The sequence below is a fragment of the Bos mutus genome, chromosome 5 (genome assembly GCF_027580195.1).
Source record: "Bos mutus isolate GX-2022 chromosome 5, NWIPB_WYAK_1.1, whole genome shotgun sequence".
Lineage (NCBI taxonomy): Eukaryota > Metazoa > Chordata > Mammalia > Artiodactyla > Bovidae > Bos > Bos mutus.
The window spans coordinates 113,658,750-113,686,084 of record NC_091621.1 but is presented as its reverse complement, the minus strand read 5'-3'; the positions used below and the strand labels follow the sequence as shown (position 1 = coordinate 113,686,084).

Genomic DNA, 27,335 nt, shown 5'->3' with positions numbered 1-27,335 from the left:
GGAGGGGGGTGTCGGTCTCTGCTGCTTCTCTTCCTTTTCCTCCAGTCCAGGAGGGGATCTTGGCTCCCCCAGGGCCCAGGAAATGGGAAGCTGACAGCACACAAGACTCTCAGAGGGCCAGGGCAGCGATGGGGTCGTCCTTGTGTTGGGGGCTCTGCGGGTTGGGGAGGAGGGAAGGGAGGCTCTGTGATAAGGGCTCCAAGGGGTTCTTGGAGTCCCGGGGCAACCTCCCCGCCCCACCACCACCACGGCCAACTTCTCCCAGGACCCTGCCGGTTTAACGCCCCACTAGGAGCCGACCGGGGGTTGGGGGGGTGGGCAGCGAGCCTTGGCGGAGGCCCAAGTGGGGACTTGCAGGCCCCCCGACATCTATCCATCCATCTGTCCATCCCTGCTCCTCGCAGGGACCCGGGGGCCACCACCCAGAGCCCAGATTCCCACTGGATTCGCCCCCGCTCTCCGAACGAGAGAAAGACCAACCCCAAACAAAGACCGGCGCAGCCGGCGGGGCGGCGGGAGAAGGAGCCCGGGCATTGGAGGGGCCGGGGGTGGGCGCTCGGGAGGCGGGGCGCGGCCGCAGGAAGTGCCGATCTCGATCTCGGGGCTGAGCGCGGCTGCGGTGCTGACCCGCCAGCCCTGCAGCCCCCAGCCGGCCCGGCCCCGGCGGCCCTCGCTGCGGAGCCCGCAGCCGGTGAGTGTGGCGGGGGCGCGGGAGGGAGCCCGGCCGCCGCTCGGGACTCCGAGGGAGGGGGCTGGAGTGAGGGGTGCCCGGGGCCCAGCGCGGCGGCCCATTCTGGAAAGGAGGGGCAGGATGGGGCGGGCACGCAGTGCTGGCTGCCCTGTCCCCAGCTGGTGTCCGCAGCTGTCCTCCCGAGACGCCCGTCTGCACTTTGTGTCTTGGAAGGAAGCTCAGTGCACGCTGTCCCTCCTCCAGACGTCACTCCCTTTGTCCACCCTGACTCCTGGCGGCTCTTATGCACGACCCGAGGTGACAGGTCGAGAGCCATCCCAGCTAGCACGGGAGGGTCCTTGGCTCAATGTGGGCCGCTGGCATGTCTCCTCCAGGCATCGGGCTGTTCTTGGCGCAGGAGTCGTCTATCTGCTGGGCAGACTGGTCCACAAGTCCGTGGGCACATCTGTGTATTGGGGTACCCGGCCCTGCAGGGCCTGTCACCCGAGTGCCCTGCCCCTTCCTGTGCGTGCAGCTGGCTGGCTTGTGTGCAAGGGCAGGAGGTGTGAAAGGTTCTGGGTGTGTTGTTTTCACCAACTCTGTGTCCACACACGTGACTTGGCTGGAGAACATGGAAGGGGCTCCGGAAGGCATCTCGAGCTGGGTCTCAGGTGCCGAGCGTGAGGGGCTGGTGCTGGTGGTCTCTGCGTGTGGGCACACACTGTGGGGCAGGGTGGAGAGGTAAGGCTTCCCTGGTAGCCCAGTGGTAAAGAATCCGCCTGCCAGTGCAGGAGACACAGGTTCAGTCCCTGAGTTGGGAAGATCCCCTGGAGAAGGGAATGGCTACCCACTCCAGTATTCTTGCCTGGAGGATCCCATGAGCAGAGGCAGGCTACAGTCCATAGGGTTGCAAAGAGTTGGAGAGGAAAGAGCTTCTGGAAAAACCCCAAGTGCCCTCTAGCTCCTGGACTCTTGGGGACACGCCTCGGGTAGGTGGACATGTAGGGAGAGACCGGGGCTGTGGGCAGCTGCATTAGAGGTGGCCTTAGAGGCCTGAGTTTGAACCAGTGATCTGTCCCCTGCTCCTGTCATCCTGGGGCTCCATTGCTTTGGGTCTAATGAGTGCTGTCCTGCCCACCTCTCGAGGTGGCTGGCTGCTTATTTAAGTGAGCTGAGTCATGGAAGAGTGCTTTGGCAGCAGGCAGGCTCTGAGGGCACAGGCCGAGGGCTGGGCCACAGTTCCAGTCAAGGATTTGGGGAGTGCCTGCAGGAGACCCGGGTTCGATCCGGGTCAGGAAGATCCCCTGGAGAAGGGAATGGCGACCCACTGTAGTATTCTTGCCTGGAGAATCCCATGGACAGAGGAGCCTGACGGGCTACATATAGTCCATAGGGTCACAAAGAGTCGGACATGACTGAGCGACTAACATTTTGGGGGGCCCACTCTGCGGGCAGTGGAAGGAGCTGTCTTTTCACTGCTTCCCTGCATGTTCCAGAGATGAGAGTGTGTGCCCAACGCCAGCCTTGACCCCTGGAGTGTGAGGTTTGTGCAGGCCTGCTTGGGGCAGGCCCTTTGGTATGGACGCCTCGGCAGCACACAAGGGCAGCTGGCTCGATGGGTCCTCACCTTGTAGCCCCGGAGCAGCTGGGCTGTAGAGAGCCTTCTCCAGGCAGGCCAGGACCTTCGCACCCACTGGCGGGCTTTTCTCCTTGTGTGACCCCTGGGCTCGGCCAGGGCACCTTCCACAGCTCAGGCCAGGGAGGTGGCAGAGGAGGGAGATCTCTGTCCCAAGTCACCAGCCTCATTTCAGTTCAGTTCAGTTCAGTCGCTCAATCGTGTCCGACTCTTTGCGACCCCATGGGCCGCAGCACTCCAGGCCTCCCTGTCCACCGCCAACTCCCAGAGTTTACTCAAGCTCATGTCCATTGAGTCGGTGATGCCATCCAACTGTCTCATCCTCTGTCCGCTTCTCCTCCTGCCTTCAGTCTTTCCCAGAATCAGGGTCTTTTCAGATGAGTCAGTTCACCAGCTTCAGAGTTCTCTCTTCTGGTCACAGGGGCTCCTGCCCCATGCTGGACCTGCCGAGGAAGCCCGGCAGGGTGTCTAGAGTCCTGACAGCCCCAGACACCGGGGTGTGGTTGTGCTTTGCGGCCCCTGGATGTCACCTGTCACCGAGGCTTCTTGGCCCATAGTAGCTGCTTAGGAAACATTGAGAGGAAAACTGGGTTCAGTCCAGCTCGGCTTCCTACCCGCTGTGTGACCTAGGGAAAGTCCCTTCACCTCTCTGGGCTGTTCCCTCGTCTTTGGTAGAGATCGGCATCTTTCCAGGTTACAATTCTGATCTTGAGTCACATTTCACATCCTCAGAGAGGAAGGGACCCTTTATCTAAAGCAGCCACCTCCTGGCCTCAGTCACATTGCCCTGGTCTGTTTCCTTCCTAGCACCGTCTGACCCTCTCTTGCCAGCATCCGACCTCACAGAGAGCTTTGCTGAGGAGCGGCCCTGCCTGGGTCCTGCTGCCTGCCGGCTCATCGCGCCTGGAACCCGGTGGGTGCTCCGAGAGGCTGTGTCAGTGAGTGAGTGAGTGACTTAGTGAGGAGTGTGTCTTTCCCCTTGCACTCCTGGGAGCTTGTGCAGGAGCTGCAGCCCTATAGGCAGGTCCTGGGGCCGCGCACCCCAGCTCTGGGCTGACCTGAGTTACAGGCTGGCTTCTGGGTAGGACTTCCTTTGAAGAAAGGGCCCTCCCACTATAATAAAGCTAGAAAACCATTGCACCCAAAGATGATAGGGCCCTTTCAATACCAGTACTGGGACTGGGAATATCCCATACTCGGGGAGGACCAGAGGCGGAGGTTCAGATGCTCAGAGCTATCATCCCACCAGTCTCTGCTTGGCCATGGATTCCATCATATGGTTGATTTTTTGCAACTGGTTTAATTTCCTGAGCTTTGGGTCAAGGCTAGTGGGCAATTGATTCCGCACATGGTATGGCACGGGGCACTGAAGCAGGAGGCTACAGCAGGGATCACAGAGTGAACAGAATGCACACTGATATGGGAGAACTACGCATGCAAGGGATCCTTCTGTCACTCTCCTCCCTTGGGTGAGTCCCAGGCCACCTGCCCAGATATGTCTCTCTCTAGGGGATTGCTCAACCTGGTTCTCTTGAGTAGTTGGCAGTGGAGGACGCCCTTCTCTTTGAGTGATTCTTGAGGCTGGAGGCCAAGGTGGACGGCAGGCCCTGCCCTATATTTAAGCAGCCATGGGAAATGTCCCTCCTTTGTCGCTTCTTGTAAATTCACCTGTGAATGGCGGGGTGACTCCGTGTCCAGTGCTGTGCCTGGGTTTGGGGTATAGTTCATCACCGCCTTTGCTAAACCCCGAGGACCAGGCATCAGTGGTTCACCCAGGGATGGGGAAGGAGGTCGAGTTGTTTGTAGGGTTGTTCTAGGTCACTGGTCAAGGAGGGAGACTGGAGTGAAGTGGACAGAAGGGACCTGAGTGCAGGACTGAGCCCTCTGTTAATTCCTTTGACCATTGGCCTTGCGTCTTATATGCGTCCCCCCTGGGCTGACCTGTGGGTCTCGGGTCCATAAGGTTTATATTTCCAAGATGGCACAGGCAGAGGGCAGAGCCAGTGGTGGAGGGGAGCCAGGGGTTCGGGGCGTGAGCCTTGGTCCTGAGAAATAATAAAGAGCCAGCCCTGACCTCCGGGCATCTAGTTCTGGAGGAGATGATGCTTACTCCCAGGAGGAGAGGAGAGAACAGCTGAGTGCAGCCTGCGGAGGAGGCTGGAGGGAGGCTCCCCCAGGCTACAGCTGGAGCTCAGAGAAGAATCGGGAAAATCCAGCCTGGAATCCAGGCTCTGCTTTCTCCTGAGCAGCTTCCGTGACCTCACTAAGCCTCAGTCTCCTGCCGTGTAAACGGAGGAGATGGTTTCTGGGTCCTAACCTGGGTTCAGGTCATTGAGGTTACCCAGCAGGCCAGCCCCACCTCTGGATGCCCCTCCAGCTAGGCGATTCCCATCCCCAAAGGTCTGCAAGGAGGAGCCAGTTATATTCCAGAACTTCTGCCCCCCTCCCTGGGGGAGGAGGTGGGTACACAGATGGCCCTTCTTAAAGGCTTAAGGAGCTTTGCTGGCAAATACCAAGAATTCAAGACCTGAAGAGATTACAGAGGCTCAGGAAATGTTATGGGAAGTTGCTCTGCCAGGTCCCTGATCTGCTAAGATCCAGAGTAGTGTTCTCAAACCCTCTCTGAAGGTAGTGGGAGTGGGTGACCCTCAGTGGTTCTCACCCTCATCCCGACTTACAGATTCCTCTTCTTTTTAAACACGGACCTTTGAAAGATATTTTATCAGCCAAACTTCAACATAAGTGAAAGGTGTTTTTCCATCTGACAAAAGTAACCAAAGAACCACCTTTCTGTTTTGTTTCATTATGTTTAAAAAAAATATCAGCTTATGTCATTTACTGACAAATTCTGTTGTGTTTAAAAGGCTCAGAAGGGGGACATACCAGGTGGTGCAGCGTAGGGGATGTGGATTCAATCCGTAGTCAGGGGACTAAGACCCCACATGTCTTGGGGCCCAAAATCCAAAACGTAAAACAGAAGCAATATTGTAACAGATTAAATAAAGACTTTAAAACTGATCCACATTTTAAAAAATCTTTTAAAATAAATTAATAAAAATAAAAGACTCAGAAGAGGAAAGAACAAAGGACAGGAGTGAGCTGTGTGTGTTGGTTTGTTTGAGGTCTGGAACCGATTGCAAAAGTTTAATAAAAAAGCATCACCTCTTCTGGTTGATCGAGGAGGGTGGTAGCTGATCTCTGAAGTATATTGGATAGGTGAAGGCCCAAGTTTCTTGTAATATTGGAAAGAGATTTCTCTCTTAGAAGCCCCCTTCAGAGACATCTATGAGAGTTCTCACATTCGGAAAATGATGGCCCAAAACCTGGTTGCAGAATGCTATTGCGCCCCACCACGAGAGGATGGAAATTGCATTCACAGTATTGACTTTCTGCTCCTGGCAGTCAGCACACAGCTGGGCAGACAGGAGGAGTTCAGTACATATTCACTGGGTGAATATTTTAGGAAGAACTCATCAGCCTGAGACCGTGTCTCAAACTCTCATCCGGGACCTTAGTTCAAAAATCGGGAAAAAAGGACCAGTAAAGGCACTAAAATATAAAGCCTTTCCCTTTCTTTCATGCCCTCTTTCTCGACTTGTCATGACGGGGTTTTGTTTTGTTTTTAACTTGCCTTTTAATGACATTGTAAGTAAAGTCGAAATTGTGAATGATCTGCGTGAATCGCACCATTCACTTTTACACTGCTGTTCAGTCGCTCAGTCGTGTCTGACTCCGTGTGACCCTGTGGACCTGCAGCACGCCAGGCTTCCCCGTCCTTCACCATCTCCTGGAGTTTGCTCTAATTCATGTCCACTGAGTTGGTAATACCTTTACATTGGACAGCGCCGGTTTTCAATGTAAGTAGATAGCCCTTTAACTTGTATGTTGAGTCATCAAAGTGATACGATTCTTATCTCAAACCCCATGTGTGCACAGGTATTTTATTATTATCAGGACAGTAGAAACAGGGCACGAAACTGATTCAAACTGTTTTTATTTCACTTCTTGACACACACACATTCTATCAACACACTCCACTTTTGGCTTAGTAATAATAAAGGAAGGCTGGAAAAGAAATTTCTACGCTTGACGCTTGACGGTCTTTGCTTTCTCCCATGTCATCATCTGCTGTGGAAGTGGGTGTCTAATGCAGGAAGTAGCAGAAATCGGAAAGGACGGGCCATCTCAGGGTCCTTTGGTTGTTGGTATTTCTCAGAATGCACGGCCTTCTGTCAGCTTTGAACCAAGCTCTGGTTCCTGGCCAGCAGGGAGCTTGGCCTCAGGGGCTGCTATGTCATCGACGTAACCCCTTACGTGTGCAATAAGCCCCCTACGTATGAACCTTCACATTATGAACTTTCAAAGATGCGAACGTGCGTTCACACGTCCGATCATGTAAGTTAGTTCCCGTGCCTGGAGTACACTGTCACGTGAGAGCATCCTCTACAAATGGGTGTGTACTTGTGTTCTTGGTACAGTGGTACGCAGAGGACAGTGGTACAGTGTCATTATTTCAAGCCCAGGATGTCTGGAAGCAAGTGTAAAACCGGCGGCGATATAGCTAGTACTGCTGTAATTTTCAAGGTACTGTACTGTAAGACTTAAAATGGTTCTTTATTTTTGTGTTTTTTAATGCGTTATTTGTATGAAGACTATTATAAAACCTATTACAGTACAGTACTATATAGCCTTTTGTTGGATACCTGCTGCTGCTGCTCAGTCGCTTCAGTCGTGTCCGACTCTGTGCGACCCCATAGACAGCAGCCCACCAGGCTCCCCCATCCCTGGGATTCTCTAGGCAAGAACACTGGAGTGGGTTGCCATTTCCTTCTCCAATGCATGAAAGTGAAAAGTGAAAGTGAAGTCACTCAGTCGTGTCTGACTCCTAGCAACCCCATGGACTGCAGCCTACCAGGCTTCTCCGTCCATGGGATTTGCCAGGCAAGAGTACTGGAGTGGGGTGCCATTGCCTTCTCCAAGTTGGGTACCTAGGCTAACGTTATTGGACTTACCAGAAAATTGGACTTAACGAACGCACACACAGGACCAAACTCCTCTGTATGCAGGGGGCTATTGTACTTGTTCTGAGGCTCTCTGAACCCCACGCAGCAAGAATGCCCTGGGATTCTGTGCTCACGGGACACCAGAAACGCCAGGTCAGACGTGGCGGCAAAGGACCAGTGGGCACGTATACTATGTGTGTCTCCCCAACGTGCCCACCATCCTGTGGGACTCCATGTACCAAATACAAGTTCAAAGATAAATGATTAAGAATTCCCAGATGAAATGGCTGAGCATTAAAACCAGGGGTGGGGCCTTGTGAAGCTGTACATGTTTCTGTTCAGCTTCCTCCAGGAAGCCCAGGAGGACCCTCCTGTGGGTCACATTTTTGGATAGTGGCCCAGTTAGGGCAGAATCAATCCTTTAAGGCAAGAGGAGAAGGGGGCGGCAGAAGATGAGATGGTTAGGTAGCATCACCGACTCAATGGACATGAATTTGAACAAACTCCAGGAGATAGTGGAGGACAGAGGAGCCTGGCGTGCTGCAGTCCATGGGGTCACAGAGAATCAGACCCGACTTAGCAACTGAGCAACAACAACAAATCCCTTAAAAGACTGGGCAGGTCAAGTGTCCTCAGATCCCCATTCAAGGCTTATATCTTTGGAAAATGCTGGAGGCTGCCGTTTCCTTTCTAGGCCTCCACCCTTCTACTTGAAATCATTTACATTTTTTGAAAGTCAGCTTAGGTCATTCACCCACAGGTTCTCGTGCGTTTTAAAGGCTCGGAAGAAAAGACCAGGAAAGGAGCAGAGGTGGGTGTTGTCCATTTCATCTGGGATCTGGAACGGATCAGAAAGCAAAAAGCCTCTAGGAGTTCTGAGGCCCATTCAGAGAAGCTCCCCAGCTGCTCCAGGCATGGCTGTTTTCTGGCCAAAGCTGAGCAGATAAGTTGGGACAAGGGAGGGAGTGGCCTGATGACCAGGGACCCAGTGTCCTCAGGGCTGGAGAGAGGGGAAGAGAGGAGGGGCCGTGTGCAGGTGCCGCGTGGCTCCACATTTGGGGTGTGTTTGGCATACACAGAGGCTTAAGGAAGCCAGGAGTTTCATTCCAGAAGAAAAACTCCTCTCTCCCTGTGGGGAGGGAGGGTGAAACAGGAAGCTCGGACTAGAAGCACAGGGAGAGAAATAAATGCTCAGAAAGCAATTAGCACTTGCTGGCAGCTCTGAGCAGATCACTGAGGGCTTTTCAGTGACTGGAAAGTTCCAAGCACATTGTAGGAAGCAGGTAGTGGCACCGTGAGCCGGAGGAGGAGGCTGAAAGGAAGCCTGCCCCCTCTTTAATGGAGAAGGAACACTGTGTTAGCGGAAACAGTGAGGATGAGAAGGGAAAGGTGAGCGGGAGAAGCCGCGTTTACAGGGTACCTTCCGTTCCTTTGACTCAGTCTGCCTTCTTCCTTGGTTTTCATTTACTGTGTGATTAATGCTGATTGTGAGTCGCTGTTTCCATCATTAGATTTAATAGTTGCATAACTGGCTGTCCTCCAGGGCTTTGCACACCGTTTTTGGATGACCAGCAAGCTGAGGGTGATTTTTACCTGTTTAAAGGGCCAAAACAAACAAAACAAAGAATATACAGCCGAGGCCAGAGGCCCACAAAGCCTGAAATGTTTCAACTGGTCCTGTGCAAAGACAGAGCGCTGGGCACTAACAGTGAGCCCCAGGCTGAGACCGTGGACAGCTCAGCGCACCCAGGGCGTCCCCGCTCTGAGATCCCAAGGTTCGGTGCAACTCAGGTTGAAAAGCACTGCCCTGAGGCAGCAGTTCTCAAAGGAGATCTCGGCCTCCTCCAGCTGGATAGAGATGCAGCATTCCAGCCCTCCTGACCTGCCAGCTCAAGAACTCTTGGGCGGGGATAGTAAACTGCATTTTAACAAGCCCTCCAAGGGATTCTGATGCACCTCAAGTCAGAGACCACTGTCTCTCTTAGCCTTGGCCTTTCAAACCTAAAGCTTCTTGTTTGCAGGCAAATGTCATAGATGGTTAGGTGGAGAGGGGTGGAACAGCGAGGCCTGGAAGACTCTTCCAAGGCTGCACGTAACTGTAATCATTGCTTTATACGCAACCAAGGCCCCAGGAGACACTAGTTCAGAGACACTAGTTTGATCCCTGGGTCAGGAAGATCCCCTGGAGAAGGAAATAGCAACCCACTCCACTATTCTTGCCTGGGAAATTCCACGGACAGAGGAGCCTGGTGGGCTACAGTCCATGGGGTCGCAAAGAGTCTGACACAACTGGGCGACTAAGCACAGGGCCCTAGGAAGTGACATGAGTTGCAGGAAGCAGATCTTGGGACTAGAACAACACCACCATCGACAGCAATAATGTTATCCCTTAAAATTTTTTTTTTTTAATTTTTCGTTGTAGCACATGGCATGTAGAATCTTAGATTCCTGACCATTGCTCTAACCGTCATCCCCTGCATTGAAAGAGCTGAGTCTGTACCACCAGGGAAGTCCCAACAATAATGTTATCCTTAATCAATGTTACCATGAATATCAATATTAGCTTTGGGCTCTATTTTTCATGACTGTGTGTATGTTTGTCTTTTAGTACACCTTTTGGAAGGTGCACATTTGGTAAATGCAAAGATTTAAGCACACTTGTAAACAACCTTGAAATCATTGAAACAAACATTGTACATGCCTGGGGAGTCGGAAAGCTGTGTTGCTGACCTTCACGTCATGACCGAGTGTGAATTCTGTTTTCTTGGCATCCCTCAAGTGCAGACAGACCACTCCCACCCAGGGTACTTCAACCAGTTGCTGGCCCTCCAGTGATGTAGCACGTGGCACGCTGACCAGAATGTCACAGGGACTTGAACCTATTGATGTCCTGCTGCGTGCCAAGCACCGTGTGAGGTGCATGCATGCTCAGTCACTAAGTCATGTCTGACTCCTTGCAACCCTGTGGCCTGCCAGGCTTGTCTGTCCATGGAATTCTCTGGGCAAGAATACTGGAGTGGGTTGCCATTTCCTCCTCCAGGGGACCTTCCTGACCCAGGAATGGAACCCATCTCTGCTGCATTGACAGGTGGGGTCTTTACCACTGAGCCCCCTGGGAAGCCCATGTGAGGGCTTAGCCTATGTCATCTACCATCATCACGGTGCAGTTATCTCCATTTTACAGCTGTGGATTCTGAGGCACAAAGTTCAAGGCTTCCCCCAGTCCCAGGATGTCTGGCCTCAGCATTGGTAGGGGTGGAGGGAAAGCTCACCCACAATCAGGCGGTATGCAGCATTTCAGTAAATCTAAGCTGGTGAGCCTGTGGACATGGAAACCAGTTATTTCCTTCCCAGTTCTCCCAAGCCTTGCCCAGTGTCCTGGGTGTCCTTGGAAGGGTGAGCCTGCTCCCTCCGAAGGCTTGCATCTCTGACGTGCCATCTTAGAAAGAATTCAAGGATCAGAGGCGCATGGGCGACCAGAAAGAAAGACTCCATCTGGGTTATCAGGAATGCAGTTGCTCCCCGCGGAGCTGGCTGGGTCCTTCCATTCTTCCTTCCTCATTTAGAAAATTAATAGCCAGACTTGTAGGCAGATTTTATGTATCATCAGCATCAGCAGTAATGAGGCATCATTTTAGAATGTTCACATCTCCAAAGTACTAGACCCTCCCTAGCTTCTGACGTCCTGGTGTTAGTGGGCTTGGTTACAGCCAGAGGCAACGAGAGTCTAGGGATCATGACCGTGGGGGCAGCCCTGTGAGTCTACAGCATCGCCCCCCCACCACTCCCAAACCAGGACTGAAGACCAGAAATACAGGTTTGTGTCCCAGCTCTTCCCAGTCTTACCTGGTGAGAATAGAGAAATGGTTTCCCTGGCCAATATGGGGATGAAGCGATTTCTAAGTGATTTCTCCATCTTCTGGACCTGGGATCTGCAGACAGCTTTCCAAACCTTGGGGACAATGGATAATGATGCTCCTGGTGATGATGTAATTGGCACCGATTACATCGGGAGCCAATGTGGGCAATAGCTAGGGTATTCTGATACCAAGTCCGTTTCTATAACATCCTCCCTCTGTAACTCATGAAACTAAAGCTCTTTTGGAAAGAATTAGGGTGACAGTACAGGGGTTGCTGGCTAGTTGCCACACGAGTGTGCTATTTCTTGGCCCGGAAAGATCGAGCATCTCCAAAGAGACAGGTTTCTGTATGCTTGGCTCTCCTGCAGGGGAGATTCTAATACTTTGGTCGGGGGGGCAAGATGGGGGATGATGAAAGTCCCTAGAAGATGCATTTTCACAGACCTGGGGATGAAGAAACATGATTTATTTATCAGGGAGCTTAGCAGCTTCCAAACGCTCTTCAATAAATTACATCATCTCCTGGACTTAATACCTAGCAGATTTACATCCGAGTCCCAAAATGAAAATTGGAGTTTAGAATCGGATGCATGAGTGTCCTCTCTCACCGCCTTGCATACACACATGTATGGATCCACAGTCACTGTGCTGTGGCAGAGAGCGAGCTGAAGCAGGGGGAGGTCTGGAGACCCGAACGCCTGGCTTCTTCCCCAGCTCGGCCTCTGCTGCTTCCCTGGGGTCTCTGAGCCTGTATCTAAGACAGGCCCTTCCTGCATGAGTTCACACTCCAGGTCTTGTCTGTACCCACCCAAAACAGGCACCTTAGCCTGTTGCAGAGGAAAGTCATAAACCCCTTTGCGGGTGTGCTGAAACTTATGGGACCCCCACAGGTAAATGGCAACATTTTTCCCCACAAATTCAGGGGCCTCCAAGTTATATATCTAACTCCTTGGAAGAAATGGTCTTCCAAAGCCTTACTGCCAGGCCAGTGTCCTGTACCAGACACAGTGCAGGCCCTATTTTGAAACCAAATGAGGAATTGCACCAATCCTCCTCTTTGGGAACGGAGATGAGTTATTGTGTCATTCGGGCTTTTTTTTTTTTTTTTAATTTCCTGGTGCCTGGAAAGGAGTGTCTGTACCTTTCTCACTGCCGGGGGGTGGGAGGGTGGGGTTGTGAATGTCCATCAGCATGACGTCCTGTGCCTGATACTGAAGGGCTCTGAGTCACCCCCCCACCCCCAGCATCCCTCCTGCAGTCTGACTGGTCCCTTAGAGCCACAGAGCGTCCAGACCACCATGGTTCCCTCAACGGAGGCACTGCTGCTGCTGGTGTGATGGGAATGGGGTGGGGGCAGGCTGCATGCTAGCCACACTGCCTGGTCTTCATAGTCACTCTCTCGGGGGTCCTCACTCTCTCGCCCTTACAGGATGGAGGGGGACACTGGCTTAGGTACTTAGATGACCTACCCAAGGTCACACCGCTGGTCAGGATGATGTGTATGTGACAGCCCAAGCCAAACATCAGAGAACCACACTGGGGGCAAGGGGGGTGGGAGCAGTGCTGTGGGGGCATCTCTGTCTGAAGATTTGGGTCCCCGAGTCAAGCCCGGTGGCAGGTCCTTGTTGAGTCTGAGAGCTGGGACCATTGTTGCCGGGGGACCCGAATGCCTCCTGCACCCTCTAGGCTATGAGTGTATCTTACACCCCTTCCCTGCTCAATACCCACAATGGAGGAAACACCTCCCCCCACCCCAGCCTCCAAGAACAGCGCCACCCCGAGTTCCTCCAGCTCCAGTCTAAGCCTCGAATCCAAGCTTGGGAGCTCGTGGACCCAGTGTTCCCCACTTCTGCCTGGATCACTGGGAGACTGTGGGTGTGGGGTTTTCCCTCCACTCTCGGGGCCATATTCACCCAGCCCTTCTGACCGTCTGTGAGTTCTCCAAGGCGCTAGCACCCAGATGTCGGCTGGACCACTGATGGGTGGATGGGTGGGTGGCAGACTTGTGGGAAGACCTGCTTCAGATGCTCGCAGCCTTCCCTGTGCCAGAGGAGCTGGACCAGAGCTGACCAGCTGGCGTCTCTGGCCACCGCCTCCTCTGGGCCTGTGTGTGGCGGTCAGCCCTTTTGCCTGGCCCTGGTCACCATGGCCCCGGACTCCTGAGGTCCCAGTGCAGCTTCCTAAGACCCAGCCCAGGCGCAGTCTCCCGGCTGAGTCCAAGGTCGGGACAGTGCGAGTCAGACGTGCTGGGAGCTGCTGTGGGGAGAGGGAAGAGGCCAGTCCTCCTGGCCTGAGGTCCCCAGGCCCCCACCGAAGGCATAGAGCAAGGCTCCACTGGCCAGAGGCCTCCTGGGCAGAGGTGCTGTCATCAGCAGCTAAAAGCTGAGCAGATATCAGAGAAGCCTGATGCTGAAACCGGAGAATAGCTGGGCTCATGAACTGGCCTGGCCAGACCCAAACTAGGACGTATTCTAGGGAGGCAGGCACCAGGAGATGGGCAGGATGACCTGCCAGGCTCTGGGAGATGGGGGAGCAGGTGGGGAGTGGGCGAGGAGGTGGATTTGTATTTAGACTGAGCTGTATGTCCTTGAGTGACTGCTTGTCTGTGGGGTTGGGTGTCCTAAGAATGCCGACCTTGTAGTTATCATGAGAATTGCTCACCCCTTGGCTTTATTACTCCCCTTGTCTGTGCAGGTGGCCTGAGGTGGTGACAGCAGTAGATTTTATGTTGTGTGTATTTTGCCACAATAAAAAATGAAAGAAAAAGCAGGATGGGGCTGAGGCCAAGGAGGACCACACGAGCTGAAAGTGAAATTATAGTCGCTCGTCATGTCCGACCTTTACGACCCCATGGACTGTAGCCCCCAGGGTCCTCGGTCCATGGGATTCTCCAGGAAAGAATACTGGAGAGGGCTGCCATTCCCTTCTCCAGGGGATCCTCCCCACCCAGAGAGAGAACCGAGGTCTCCTGCATTGCAGGCAGATTCTTTCCTGTCTGAGCCACCAGGGAATCTCAGCACAACCCAAACCATCTATCAGATGACGGGCTTCTCAGATGATCATGGAGGTCCCTTTCAGTTCGAAAAATATCTCCTGGGCCTATGATGCAGACTCCTGGAATGCAGACCCCTGGCTCTCCCCTGGCTCATCGACCGTGGACAGTGCCGTGTTGCTGCTGCTGCTGTTCTTTAGTTGCTCAGTCGTGTCCGACTCTGCCACCCCACGGACTGTCACCCACCAGGCTCCTCCGTCCATGGGATTCTCCAGGCAAGAATACTGGAGTGGGTTGCCATTTCCTTCTCCAAAACGAATCTCAGTGCAACCCAGGTGGGACGCGAACCCACAATCCCTAGTGCCGGGTGATGGTACCATTAGAGAATAAAGAGGCTCACGCCTGCAACTTGGCCTCAGACAGAGCTAGAGTGGGTTTCTCTGTGCTTCCCGCTTTAGGGTGTGTAGGGGAGGGGAGACAGGGATCAAGTGAACTTGAATGTGGGGAAGAGGCTTAACACACCCCCTCTGCCAGAGAAGCCATACTTTATCTGTTTCATATGTTGAGGTTCTACAGGAAAATTTACCTAAAAGAATGTCCTGCTAGAACAGCAGCGTCCTCCTATGCAGATAAAGAGACTGAGGTACACAGAGGGCAGTGACCTACCCAAGGTCCTGGCAGGTAGGGAGGGCTGCCCCAAATTAGACACCCGGACACCTGGGCCCTCCCCTGTCTGCAGTGCCTCTGTAACACCATGCCATGTCCATTAGCCATTCCGAGCATCATTCTCTTTGGGAATCACAGGAAGGGAAGACCACCCTCAGTGCCTGTTCCTCGCCTGGGGTCCAGGGCACACGCTCTCCCACCCAAATCCCCTCATGCTGAGCGCCTGCCTTCCCTGGGGATGATGACCAAGCAGCTCCCTACCCCCAACAAGGCCTCACACACAAGCCTCCATGTGAATGATGAAAAGAGCAGCTCTTTCTAGGTGGAAAGTGCAATCCATTCATTCAAGAAGATCAGGAAAATTATAATATAGATCCATCTGTGAGTGTGGGAAAAATTATAGACTGTATTCTTCACTATAATTAAGCTGGTTTTAGTGGGAGCAGTAAGTACATTTGATGGCAATGCTTTGTTCTTTAAAGGTGCATTTGAGACCCAGTGCATCAGAGTTAAAACCCTGTGGTGTTAGTTCGGAGCAGCAATGATTTTCCCTGGTGGATTCAGGGTCCCACGTCTCACCACCAGCCTCCTCTGCTCCCCTGGCTTGGTCCACCCGTGCGGGTGGGCAGCCTAGGCTGCTGCCTGGGACCGATGGTGGCTGAGATGGCCAGCCCTTGGATGTGAGAGTTGGATCGTAAAGAAAGCTGAGCCCCCAAGAAATGATGCTTTTGAACTGTGGTGCTGGAAAAGATTCTTGAGAGTCTCTTGGACTGCAAGGAGATCAACCAGTCAATCCTAAAGGAAATCAGTCCTAATGTTCATTGGAAGGACTCAAGCTGAAGCTGAAACTCCAATCTTTTGGCCACCTGATGCAAAGAACTGACTCATTGGAAAAGACCCTGATGCTGGGAAAGATTGAAGGCGGGAGGAGAAGCGGACGACAGAGGATCAGATGGTTGGATGGCATCACCGATTTAATGGATGTGAGTTAGAGTAAGCTCCAGAAGCTGGTGGTAGACAGGGAAGCCTGGCGTGCTGCAGTTCATGGGGTTGCAAATAGTTGGACATGACTGAGCAACTGGACTGAACTGGCCTTCCTAATACCACAGTCTCTATGGTGACCTTACAGAGCCACCAGAAGTCAACAAAACACATACCCGGGCCCATGGGTGATTTTGAGAATTCGCTTAAGTGAATACTCATCCCCAACCCCAGGCTCTGCTTTATAACTTGCTTAACCATTTGGGTTTACTTAATTTAACCTCCTAAGTAGTGACTCTAATCCTGTCATCCCCTGAGTCAGAAGGTCCAGTGGTGTCCCCATGCTTTCAGAATAAATGCCAGTTTTGAGCCTGGCATAGACCTGCTTTGCACCTTCTCTGCTAAATTCCCGCTCATCCTGAGCACTCTTCCGGGGCTCTCTCCTCGGCACCCTGTGCACACGTTTCTGTCTGAGCCTTGTGCATGGTGCGGAAGTGATGCCCATGTGTCTGACTCCCCACCTGTGGTCTCTGCGAGGTCGGGGCTGTCTCAGTCACCTCTCGTCTTTCATCCCAGCACCAGGCGCATCACACAGTGAGGTTCCATGAATTCATAGATTAATGAGTTCCTCTCAGACGGGAAAGCAGATACAGGAACGGTGAGAAGCCCACTGCAGCCAGAGATGTGGGTAGGTCTGTGGCAGGATGTGAGCAGTGAGAGGTACAGAAGGAGTGGGTTCATGGCAGGTGGGTTAAGGAGAGCCAGGAGAGGGGTCAGGAGACAGAGGAGCCCTGAACTCAGCAGCAGAGAGTGAGCTTCCAGAGGAAGGTGAGATGGGTGGTTTCAAAGGCAGCAGAGCTGAAGAAGGATGGGTTTGAGACACTGCCTCTGGCTTTGGCAACTAGAAGTGACTTTGGGGTGAGTGGAGGGGGTAGGGGGCCAGACGCCTGGCTGTATCCCATCCCCATGACTCCCCTGTGCAGAGCCTCACAGCCTGGGCTCTGGGGACTTCTGCTTCTGCTGCTGCTTGCCCTACAGACCCTGAACCCACCCTCAAAGGCCCCCTGTGAGCCTCTATCATCGCTGTGCGAGGCTTCTCAGGAGGTGTGTCCGGGCTCCGGGGGCCAAGCCTGGACAGGGCAGTGAACTCTGCATGGAGGCAACTCCTCCCCTCCCCTCAAAGCCTGCGGAAAACCCAGACCCAAGGGGCCGGGACTTTGGTGTCCCTGACCCCAGGACCTGGTTCCTGGGTGTGTGGAGGGAAGCCTCAGCCTCCTCATTTATGAAATAGACGTGATGGCACCGGCTTCGCTGAACCGTCAAGACCGTTGAAGGCCTGGCCCTGCCGAGGGCCAAAGCCAGAGGGGGCTGCGATTCGGACTGCTGGCCAGACTCTGGAAGAGGTGCTGGGGCTGGAGATGGTTTCTCTGGGCCCTAAAACAGCTCGTCTCCGTGACTAGGAAAGCTTCTGTTTCTGGAACAGAGCAGGATGACCTGCCTCCCTCAGAGCTGGTATTTGTTTATTTAATGAGCTACTTCCCAGCTCAGCGCACCTCTAACAGCTCAGCCACCACTGCCGTGATGCTGGGCCTCCTGCAGTAGGAGGGGGAGGAAGCCAGAGGGTTTGTCAGCCTGAGAGCCCCCTGGGGCAGCTCTCAGGGCTGTGGGCTTTCCTAGCCTCGCTGGGGAGCCATCCCTAAGGGCTGAAGCCAGCGCAGGGAAAAGAGGGCACGTGGGGGTCGGAGAGGAGCTGATTTACGTCTATTTTCAACACCTGTGGTTTCATCTGAGGCCGGCCTCCTCTAGGGGGCACCTGTATGTCCAGGTATCTCCCCCTGGGGGTATGTCCCGGTTCCTGGTCCCCTTCGTGCTGCGTTTGGATTATTTTCAGAAAGGTTTTCTATTTTGATGCACCGTGGATCTGGGACTGTGTTTCTCAGCTGGGGCTGGCGTTGAAAGATGAGGGAAAGGAGAGGGTGGCCTAGAGAGGAGGGAGGAAGCACCCGGTGACTCGGGCGGGATGTCCCGGGAGGCCTGGCGGGAGGTGCCGGGCTGGTGCTGAACCATCTGTGCAAAATGCCTTCCACACTTGTGTGCATCAGGGCGCACAAAGGATAACGTAAGTTTTGCTTCTCTCTTTTCATCACCTTTGACCCAGGTATCCTGGGGAACTTGTGAGACATAGTTCTGTAACTCTCACAGGTACAGACTTTCACGTGGCTCTTTGGTGCGTATGTTCGTCCATCCATTCACTCCCCACCCAGTGATGCATTGGGTGCCAGGAGCGTGTTCAGGATACAGACTTAGCTCAAATCTTAGCCAGCGCTGTGGTTGCGGGAAATGCCTTATGCTTCTCTGTGGCGTTGGTGAGTCTGGATGTCAGAGCCTGTGGGCTGGAGAAATCTACAGCGTGTGGAGGGGATGGGCCAGAAAGAGTCGGGGACTCGAGGAATGTTGAACGTTGTTGACACATGATGTAAGATAGGGGTGAAGAGCCAGGACTGAACACCCACGTCGGGATATTTTTTTTAAGTGAAAAGAGTACTGCCAATCTTCATGTCAAGGCAGTAGGTGTGAACCAGGACTGTCCAAAGAAACTGGCCTTGGGTGGGCAAACTGGAACATATGGGCCCCCGAGGAGAGTCCACTTTGAAGCCAGACCACGTGACTCTGAATTCTACTCCGTGCTTACTGACAGACTGGCCCGGGCAGAATCTGTCCCGTCTCTCTCCCTTTCTTCTTCTGTCACGTGAGTAATGCCTATGCCTACTCATGGGGTTACTGTGAGAATTAAAAGAGGGGACACTTCCAAAGGGCTTGGGACCATTCCTGACAGGTGGTACGGGATCAGTAATATTGGCCCTTGTTATGTGTAAGCACACGATCATACACACGGAGCCTCAGGTGAGGCAGAAATTACATGCCAGCAGGAAGTCCTAGACTAGAGACGCAGCCTTACCCACCTCAGTAAGGGATACAGAGTCATTGCAGTTTTATGTGCTAAGTTGCTTCAGTCGTGTCTGACTCTCTGCGACCCCATGGACTGTGGCCCGACAGGCTCTTCCGTCCATGGGATTTTCCAGGCAAGAATACTGGAGTGGGTTGCCATTTCCTTCTCCAGGGAGTCTTCCTGACCCAGGGATCGAACCTGCATCTCTTATGTCTCTTGCATTGGCAGGTGGGTACTTTACCATTAACTCCACCTAATCAAGGCCCACAGACACAGAGCGAGTTAGAAACAGAAATGGGACCAGAACCCAGGTCTCTAGATGCCAAGGCTAGTCCTTCTTACATCCTGCAGAGGGACAGAAGGGTTATGGAGAGAATCAGTAGGGGTGATAGCCATCCCTTTCTGTGCTTAATGACCTCATTAGCCCTACTTTGATGACAGAGGCCTTGCCACGCTGTCCCATGGAGCCCCATCCATAGGCCCCCCAGGCTGCAGCCCTGCCTTGGAGCCCCTTCTTCCACCTCACAGAGGGTGTTCCTTTCACAGCATCTTCCTGTGTTGAGAATGGAGATGAGGTGCTTAAAGTTCACCAAAACCCTTGCCCTTTCCCCGCTTCTTTTTCAGTAGAAATATATGTTTTAAAAACGAAATTAACAAAACTGAGAAGTACACACTCTTTTCAACACACATGGAACATTCACTAAAGGATATGATTTTTCTGGGCCGTAAAGCAAGTCTCAACAAATTTCAAAGGACTAAGATGATACAGAGCATATTCTCAAGCCACAGTGGAGTCAAGCCAGAAATCGGCAAGAAAATCACAACTAAAACATTCTCCAAATGTTTGAAAAATCAAGCAACACTTGAATAATCCTGGATCAGAAAAGAAATGGCAGTGGAGATTAGAAAATACTTTGAAATGTATAGTGAAAATATGACAAATTAAAATGTGCAGAAAGCAGCCAACACAGTACTCAGAGGGAAATATATAGCCTTAAAATGAATCTATTCACTTTGAAAAAGATCATCAAGCTATACACTTAAGATCTCTACACTTTACTATATATTTATCGAACTTCAACTTTAAAATTTGGTAAAACAGGAAATCATCTGATTTAGCAAATTCATACTAAAATACAAATGAGTGATAACACTCAACTATATCTACCTTTTAAGAGAAGGGTATTAAAAAGTATAGGAAAAAATGGGTTTTTGGCTACACTTTTAAGCAGAATGTCCTTACAAACTGGAAAATTTCAGTTGACCCATGTCAGAGTTTGGAAGCCTTTCAAATGAAAACTGAGACCAACCCATCCAGCAGGAGATTGTACAAAAATTGCTCATAGAAACATATTTGGGTGAAAGAGAGCTTAGATATAGAGATGCTGATGAAAGATAAGAAGGGAAAGTCTAGGAAAAATAATGTCCAAATATGTATTTTATAGGTTCATATTAAACATGGTTGATAGAGACCTAAGGAGCTCTTTACTGGTATCAACCATACTATTTCTAGTATAATCCTCAGTAAACATCCCCTTTAAAGCTCAGTTGCCTTTCAATGTATAAGCTCAAATCGATTTCCCTGTAATCTATAGAGAGTATAATTCTTTATCATTCTTACCCTGCCTGCTTCCACCGCAGGTTAGTTGATAGACTTTCATGACTTGAGGCTCATCTTAATCGTAGCCTTAGTTAAATATTATCAATATTTATGCTCCCTTCTTTTAAATGACTGTCATGTCTGGACCAATCAACTCTGTTGATGAAGGTATTGATTTTCTGCAGGTGCATTCTTCCCGGTCAGCTGAGGACACGGTCTCCTGTTGTGGCCACTGACGTGACCCCACTAGTGGGCAGCGGGCTTAGGTGCAGAGGCCGTGAGCCTGTGTTTCCAGCTGTCAGATACACAGCCTCCGGTTGATGTTTTCTATCAGGTTACCCATACCTTGTTCCTCTTAGGGCGTTGGTTGTAATAATCCCTTCACCCTGGCATGGCACTGAGGTTGTCCTCATATAACACACAGTTCTTGTAAATTCTTCCGCTCGTGTGACCCCCATGACCACCCTGCAAGGGAGACAAAGCCGGACCAGCATCAGCCCCATTCCACAGATGAGGAAGCTGAGGCCCGAGAGGGCCTCGGACCTGCCCAGGGTCACACAGTCATAGGTGACAGCTGATATTCACACCAGCATCTTCTAATCCGCCGACTAATACTGTTTTTGCTTGTTCGATGATTCTTTTTTTTTTTTTTTGACGGTGCTGCATCTTTGCTCCTGCAAGGGCTTTCCTCTAGTTGTGGGTTGTGGTGCTTGGGCTTCTCGTTGCAGTGGCTTCTCTTGTTGCAGAGTCCGGGCTCGAGGGTGCTCAGGCTTCAGTAATTGTGGCACATGGGCTCAGTAGTCGTGGCTCCCGGGTTCTAGAGCACAGGCTCAGTAGTTGTGGCTCACTGGCTTAGTTGCTCCGAGGCATGTGGGATCTTCCTGCATCAGGGATCGAGCCCATGTCTCCTGCATTGGCAGGCGGATTCTTTACCACTGAGCCACCAGGGAGGCCCTCCCTGTTCACTGATTCCTATCATAAGCGCTAGGGAAGTCCTCATCTCCTGGGTTCAGACAACGATTTTTTTTTTAGAGAAGGACTCAGTAAAAACAACAGAGAGTGATACTCGCCTACAGGCAGAACCTCCAAGACTGTGTATGTATCGCTGCAGAGACTCAGAAGGCAGACAAACCACCTGCTTTAGGTTTTGAGCACAGCCCCGACTAATCCGTTGAACACACATTGGTACTTGCACATGAAGTAAAAAAAAAAAAAAAAAAAAATAGCCCCGTACTTAGGAAAATATGTGTCTCTGGAGATTAAGACTAAGAGTTCTTGGTGTTGGGATTTTAATTCAAGTTTCACCTCTGGCACCATCCACATGATGCTCTAAGTAGCATTTGAACCTATGTGTGGTCCTAAAGAGTCACCTGCATCCCTCCCTGCCCACAGTAAACACGATGATGTAACAGAACAAGCCAGTGGTCACTCAGAGCCCCCGGGCCAGCCGCAGTCTTGCTGTAGCACTCACAGCTGCCAGTCCTCAGCCTTGAGGTCTAGGAGATAGAAGAGCAGGGAGAGGGGCCTGGTCCCCCGCAGGGTCCCCAGGCATTTGGGGTCTTGGTGGCACTCCTGACCCAGGATCCTGCCAAGATCAGAGAACATCGGCCCCACCCCCTCCTGCAGTCCCCTTCTGGGGTCTATGCCCGTGAAGACCCCTCCATTCAGCTTCAGCTAGAGACCACCGAGCTGGAAGCGGTTACAAGAGGCCGAAACTAGAATTTTCCAAAGACCAGTAAACATCTGCTCCCACTCTCACATCCCTCTCCACTTTCTCACTCTGTGCCTCGGTTTCGTCCCCAGTAAAAGGGGTGACAATCCTCTCGTGGCTGTCTTTGGTGTTAAATCAGTTAGTGCGCCTATGGCACTCAGTGCAGTGCTTACCACGTGTTGTTGTTGTTGTTAGTCACTCAGTCGTGTCCAACTCTTTGTGACCCCGTGGACTGTAGCCCACCAGGCTCTTCTGTCTATGGGATTCTCCAGGCAAGCATATGAGAGTGGGTAGCCATTCCCTTCTCCAGGGGATCTTCACAACCCAGGGGTTGAACCCATGTCTCCTGCACTGGCAGGCAGATTCTTTACCTCTGCGCCATCTGGGAAGCCCCTAAGCACCTATTAGCAATTTAGCAAAAGTTAATGATGATGATAAGCATATCAGCCAATCCTAATCCTCTTGGTGGCCATGGAGCCAGAAGTCCAGCTCTCTGTTCTGCCGTTAATCTGCAGTGTGACCTTGGCCACAGTGTGACCCCCCCAGCCCACCCCGGGGCTCAGCTTTCCCAGTTCTCAAAGGGGCCAAGTCAGGAATGCTGTGTTCTGACCAGCTGTCCCTCTTGGAGGCCTGCGGGAGCTCCACTTCTCAGACCCCTTCAGAGGGATGGTCCACCCACCAGGACTAGGTCAGGCATGTGGAAATGAAACAGAGAGGGAAGAGGGTGAAGAAAGCCCACACACGCAGCGGCTGCAGCCAGGGTTCATTCCAAGCCTGTATTCGGTTACACGTTAAACCACTTAGTCTGTTTTTTCCTTTCCAACTGTTTGACCATCACGCAGGCCTGACCCTTTGTTGAGCAAGAACCCAGAGCAGGAAAGTGGCACTTATTTAACTGATGGAGAGGGTGGAGCTGGTTTTTCCACAGCAAATATACTGGCTTCGTTTTTATTTTAGAATCACCAAGCTTCCCCTACACCCCAAGTATGGGATCTCTCCACTTGAGAGATGGAGGCTCAGGGCACCTCCAGCCTGAGCTAGGGCTTACAAAAGCATCAGAGAATAAGGGGTTGGTGAGACCCCGGGAGCAGAGAGTGTGTTATAGACAGTGTATTATTGTGTTGTTGTTGTTCATTTGCTGATTCGTGCCCGGCTCTTTGTGACCCCATGAACTGGGGCCCGCCAGGCTCTTCTGTCCATGGAATTCTCCAGGCAAGAATACTGGAGTGGGTTGCCTTTCCCTTCTCCAGGGGATCTTCCCAACCCAGGGATCGAACCCAGGTCTCCTGTACTGACAGGCGGATTCTTTACTGGCTGAGCCACCAGGAGCGAGGGTCAAGGAGGCAGGGTCACCTCCTCATACCCACAGGATTTTCTGGGATATTGTGACACAGTTGACTATCATCCCCTGAGGGGAGGGGGGTCTCTGCCCCGCCTGCCTCCCCCACCACTGTCTATCTCGTACCCCTTAGAGGAGCGTCCTCCCATTGATTCCTGCCCACCCAATGAAACCCACTTAAGAAGATGAGTCTGTTTCTGAGAAATCACGAGACACTCCTTGGAGCTCAGGGGGAAATGGTTCTGGAAGATGATCCGAAGCCCGGCTCCTCCAGTCACTGGGGGTGCAGGGGGGCAGGGGGCAGGAGAAGGTCTATCAGGCAGCTGGGGTTTGCTTTCCTCTCCAGGGGCTGCTGCCGCCATTCCCATCCCCACCCCTATTACTGCCGAGGAGATGGTCTTAATCACAGGGGAGGGCTGAAGAAAGCGGGGAGAAAGGAGGGCAGGGAGGAGAGTACTCTAAGCCGGCTGCCTGCTGGGCCCATCTAGAACCACTAGGGCCCACCCACCCGCCTTCAGCCCGTCCCCCCATCCCTGGTCACTAGCCAGGAGGGTTTAATGGTGGCTGTGACGTCTTTCCCGTGAGATGAACATGCAAATCACCCTTTCTTAGAAAGTCAGAAATGCTTCTCCACCTTAAGCCTTCTAGCTGCTTCCCCCGCCTTCTTATTTGAAAATACCTACCTTGGGTCTCCACTCCCTCCCCGCCCCCAGTACTGATCCCTAGCCCTCAGCATCCTCCACTGATGCTGCTCTGGCAAAGGTGAGACCTGCCAGGCTCTTGGGACTGGCTGTCTCAGCAGCACGTGGCCCCGTGGCCCACCCCTGGCTCCCCTGTTCTCCTTCGGCCAGTCCCTTGTGAATCAGTCTCCCCAAGGCCGCTTCCTCCTCCCAGGATCTTTCCTCCGCTGCTTCCTGGCTGTATGTGCACCTGCCTTCAGTGTCTGCCCCCTGCTCTCCAGCCTGCTGCCCCTGGCCCGTTCAGACCCTGCTCTCTTTCTCTTGGACAGCCTCAACTGTACCAACTGCTTAACTGGTCTCCCCAAGCACTCAGGCAGCCCCAGCCCCGTACTGCCCCTGCCCTGGGACTCTCTCTGAAATGCAGGTCTCATCAAGGGACCCCCTTGATGAGCACTTTCCTGAAGTTCTCAGGATGTGAGTCCAAGGCTTGGCTGCCTGTGGTCTGACCCCTACCTGCCTGTACACCTCTCATCCCTCCATTTACAGCCCATACCAGTGGGCCTCAAAGTGCAGACAGACAATCTACTTAGGATTCTTAATTACTTTCATCTTTAAAACAAAAAACAAAATTAAGCTTTGATGGTATTTACTATATAGATTGACAACAATCCATGAATAAAATTTATAAATAAATATACATATTTATGGGGTATGCTGAAAACATTTTAGTGATGAAGTATACAGTTAGAAGAGTTTGGTGACCAGTGCCCAGCATTACAGCCCATCTTACTGCCCATCCTCAGCGACCCTGTTCGCATTCTCTGGCAGACATTTGTACTTATCACTCCATCCACCACACCAGGCTGAAGTTAGCTGTGGGTGATAGAATATTCAAACACATACCTTAAAGAACCATCAGTTTTTTTGTTCTCTCATATAAACTAAGTCTGGAGGTGAACAGCCCACAGATGGTGTAGCAGCTCCAAAATCATCTGAGATCCGGGCTCTTTGAACTGATTGCTCTACTCTTTTCAACTCATGGTTTCCAGCTCATGGCTCAAAATGGCTGCTTGAGCTCCAGCCATTCCATCAGCATTCCAACTTACTAGAAGAAGGAAGAGGGGAAAAGAGACATGCCTTGCCTTACTTTTAGGATATTTCTGATTACTAGAGATAAAGAGTGGCATTTATTAATGATAAAGGGGTTGATCCATCAGGATGATATCACAACACCAAATCTATATACACGCCAAGATATATGAAGCAAAAATGAACAGAGCTAACCAACAAGGACATATTGTATACAAGAGAACTATGCTCAATATCTTATAATAAACTCTAATGGAAAATAACCTGAAAAAGAAAAAAATATATATATATATACTATCTCAATATCTTGCAATAACCTATAATGGAAAATAATCTGAAAAAGAATATATATGTATAGGAAAAGAATATATATGTATAGAAAAAGAATATATATGTATATATAACCTAGACAGCATATTAAAAAACAGAGACATTATTTTGCCAACAAAGTTCCATCTAGTCAAGGCTATGGTTTTTCCAGTGGTCATGTATGGATGTGAGAGTTGGACTATAAAGAAAGCTGAGCACCAAAGAATTGATGCTTTTGAACTATGGTGTTGGAGAAGACTCTTGAGAGTCCCTTGGACTGCAAGGAGATCCAACCAGTCCATCCTAAAGGAGATCAGCCCTGGGTGTTCATTGGAAGGACTGATGCTGAAGCTGAACACCTGATTCGAAGAGCTGACTCATTTGAAAAGATCCTGATGCTGGGAAAGATTGAGAGCAGGAGGAGAAGGGGACAACAGAGGATGAGATGGTTGGATGGCATCACCGACTCAATGGACATGAGTTTGAGCAAACTCTGGGAGTTGGTGATGGACAGGGAGGCCTGGCATGCTGCAGTTCATGGGGTCACAAAGAGTCAGACACAACTGAGCAACTGAACTGAACTGATACATATATATGTATATATATTCTTTTTCAGATTAGTATATATATTATTATATAATATCATTAAATATTATGTATTGTTATATATATATAGTTGAATCACTTGGCTATACACCTGAAACTAACACAATATTGTAAATCAATTATATTTTAATAAAAATGTTTCAAAGAAAACAATAAACAGAGTTGAAGACAGATATATAAGTTCATGGTCCTAGTGAGAGTCTGATATACCTTTTTTAAGAGTCAGTAGAGCAAGCAGCAGAGAAGGCAATGGCAGCCCACTCCAGTACTCTTGCCTGGAAAATCCCATGGACGGAGGAGCCTGGTAGGCTGCAATCCATGGGGTCGCACAGAGTCGGACACAACTGAGCGACTTCACTTTCACTTTTCACTTTCATGCATTGGAGAAGGAAATGGCAACCCACTCCAGTGTTCTTGCCTAGAGAATCCCAGGGACGGGGAAGCCTGGTGGGCTGCCGTCTATGGGGTCGCACAGAGTCGGACACGACTGAAGCGACTTAGCAGCAGCAGCAGCAGCAGAGCAAGCAGCGGAGAAGGCAATGGCACCCCACTCCAGTACTCTTGCCTGGAAAATCCCATGGACGGAGGAGCGTGGTAGGCCACAGTCCATGGGGTCGCACAGAGTCAAACACGACTGAAGCGACTTAGCAGCAGCAGTAGCGGCAGAGCGAGCAGACATAAAATCAGTAAGACTGAAGCTGTAAAAAGCACAACTAGAAAGTTTGACCTAATTGATGGCTATAGAACAATGGCAGCTCATGGTGACAGGGTTTACCTTTTCAAACACACGGGAAACGTTCACCCAAAAATGTTACTTTAAGAAGGTGCATATACTGCTTATGCTTCCGTGCCCTCTGCCATCAGTTAATCCTGGCAGTACCCAGCAGGGCGGGGGGCTGGAAAGTGTCATCCACTCCAGGTGGCCAGGTACCCAACTGAAATGGGGGCTTCTGGTCCTAAGGCTGAGGGGGAAGTGTTAGGAAAGCCAGCAGCCTCGGTCCTTCTAGCTCCCTTCCCCTGGCAGCTCTGGTCCCAACAGCAGTGCATGGTGGATAAGGGCTTGGGCTGAGTCAGAAGCTCCTCGTTCTGTTCCGGTTTTACCACTTATTTGCTCTGTAACTCGGACGAGTTATTTAACCTGTTGGAGTCTCAGTTTGTTTATCTAGCAAAATGAGAGTAACTCTATTTCATACCATCTCATCCATCTGGCATCTTCGACTCAATAGACATGAATTTAAGCAAA

General features: G+C 51.4%; 1 protein-coding gene across 3 annotated transcripts in view; it reads left to right on the top strand.

Moving 5' to 3' along the window:
• Nucleotides 1-533: 533 nt before the first annotated feature.
• The window catches only part of TSPAN11 (tetraspanin 11), a 62,134-nt gene continuing 35,332 nt past the window's right edge, over nucleotides 534-27,335 (top strand). The window contains exons 1-2 of one of the 3 annotated variants that reach the window (XM_070371753.1): nucleotides 534-691; nucleotides 3,114-3,219. The gene's annotated coding sequence lies outside the window, so the exon portion shown is untranslated. Of the gene's footprint in view, nucleotides 692-3,113; nucleotides 3,220-8,071; nucleotides 8,121-27,335 lie in introns of those variants that run through there. The other 2 variants (XM_070371754.1, XM_070371755.1) reach the window with 2 other exon arrangements.